This window comes from Vigna angularis, chromosome 6, assembly GCF_016808095.1.
Source record: "Vigna angularis cultivar LongXiaoDou No.4 chromosome 6, ASM1680809v1, whole genome shotgun sequence".
Classification (NCBI taxonomy): Eukaryota; Viridiplantae; Streptophyta; class Magnoliopsida; order Fabales; family Fabaceae; genus Vigna; species Vigna angularis.
Genome location: NC_068975.1, coordinates 6784133 through 6786514, shown reverse-complemented (window position 1 = coordinate 6786514; position 2382 = coordinate 6784133). Strand labels below are relative to the sequence as shown.

At 32.0% G+C, this 2382-nt stretch overlaps 1 non-coding gene across 1 annotated transcript; it reads right to left on the bottom strand.

Moving 5' to 3' along the window:
• Nucleotides 1–2032: 2032 nt before the first annotated feature.
• TRNAE-UUC (transfer RNA glutamic acid (anticodon UUC)) lies at nt 2033–2104 on the bottom strand. The gene has a single exon. It is a non-coding gene; the product is annotated as a tRNA-Glu (tRNA).
• Between the last annotated feature and the right edge of the window lie 278 nt (nt 2105–2382).

The following is a 2382-nucleotide window of genomic DNA, read 5'->3' as shown; positions in this document are numbered from 1 at the left end:
ATAATCGAGTATCCTGAGGAATAATCGATTATTTGCACAACCTGGGCAATACTGAATTAGACAAAGATAATCGATTATTCCGAGCAATAATCGATTATTTGCGCGAGCATCTCTTTTCGAAATAGGCTCGTGATAATCGATTATTATACCAAATAATCGATTATCTGTACAAAGACTCTCTAAACAGGAAAACTTCTAAGTGTTTTTACATAAACAGAGTTATTCCTATACAATTAATTCTACAAAATACTTTTAAGGAAACTACAACAAGAGTCTTCAGGTTCTTCATCTTGTAGCATCATCAAAATCGTAATATCGTCGAGACATCAATGCTCCTCAATTGTAACAAAGGCTTGGACCCAAGTTTTCCTCCATTTCTATAATACTCGGCTTTGTGACTTGGTGAGTTGGATATCTTTATAAATGAGTCCTCAATCGGATAGTTGTTAGTATTGGTTGCTAATATTTTCGTTACTGCTTTTATCTTCGCGAAGACACCATAACCTAAATATGGTCTACCTTTACCAAGATGTATCTCAAAAGGGGCTCTTAATGGTTTAATCTTGACTGAGGTGGACTTTGGTAAGGACTTTTTGAGGTGAATAATAGTTCAACCTTGACTGAGGGGGATCTCGGTAGGGAATGTTGTATTAGAGCTCGACCTTGACCAAGATGTATTTTGGTAGGGAGCTTAGTATTAGGGTTCAACCTTGCCAAGAGGAATATCAATAGGGACCTTAGTGTCGAGGTTCACTTCTTGACTAAATTGAATCTCGATAGGTACCTTCAAAATGAAATTAGAATGTAACTTGCACAAAATATAAACATGACATTTTTATTGATTGAGTGCCTCTTTAGTGCCATGCGCTCTCACTTGGCGACTACTTCTCAAATCTGAGCTTTTTCCCGCATTTCACATAGCAAGCTTGGATTGATATAGAGTCAATCTTCTTTACTATTCTCCTTATATTGCAACACCAAGAATAAGGTTCCCCTATCTCGATCAGTATCATGACGTTAGTGCCATAAGTTAGGATGAAAAATGTTTCTTAGGTCGTTGATTAGGGTGTACACCTATATGTCCATAAGATTTCCAACAAATCTTCTAGCCACCTTCCTTATGCTATGTAGAACCTCTTCTTGAGTCTTACCATGATGACCTTGATGGTGGTTTCGACCTATCCATTTGTTTAGGGGTGTTCCAGTGAGTGGTTGACAAGTTTTATGCCCACATTGGTATAGAACTCAATTAAACCCTAGTTTACAAACTGTCTACCATTATTAGTTATTATTGTGTTTGGGACTCCATATTGACATATAATATTTTTTCTAGTGTTTGGGACTCCATATTGACATATAATATTTTTTCTAGTGTTTTCTTCCTTCAACTCATTATCACCTCTACATTATGTTTTTGTAACAACGAACCCCCTTTTGCATCCCTAACAACAGGGCCATCTTTCTCGAACTACTACAATGTTCTCTTTCATTATTGAGAAGTGTTCGACCAAGTTACTAATAAAATATTACTTTTTACTTCTTACATGTCCTTTTTCTCCACTTATTCATTTTCTTCAAAATATAATTAACTCATAAACTTTTTCAATTAATATATACTTGTGTAGCTAATGTGCTCCTATGTAATTATTAAATTAACTTCGTCAGTATGAAACATTATTAGAGAAACCGTATTAGCAAATAACATTGTGAGGGAGATAATTACTTCAAATAAGAAAGAAAATGAGGATAAAAGAAAAAGTAGTGTTAATTGTATTTACTTATGATTTTCTCAATGCAATTACTCTATTTATTTGAGCGATAAGTATGAATAAAGTATGTATGGTGAAAACAGGCCTAACAGAAAAGATAAAACATATGTAAAAGGCTAAAATTACAAAACAGTATAAAGATTAAAAAACAGTAAAGCGTATCTAAATATAATTAAAAAATATTCATATCACCATAAATTGTAATTATAGTTTTACATATAAATTAATTAAACCTTTAATTTATTTTAAACATAAAATGATAATTCCGTTGCCGGGAATCGAACCCGGGTCTCCTGGGTGAAAGCCAGATATCCTAACCACTGGACGACAACGGATTGTTATTTAATTATTTGAAAATAAGTTTAATGTTAATAATTTATACTAACTACATCTAATATTTTTAAAATTTTTTAATTTCACCTTTTGTTTCTTTTTACTCCTTGTTCGCTTTTAGTTTTTCTCTTTAAATTTTGAAATAAACAACTTTTGGTTCATCAAGTAGTTTGAATAGTTGTTTAAAAAATTATCTAGACAATAAATGTATATAAAATTTAGCAATATATTTTATCTCAACTTCTATCTACATCAGATATATTATTTTTAAACCAATAAT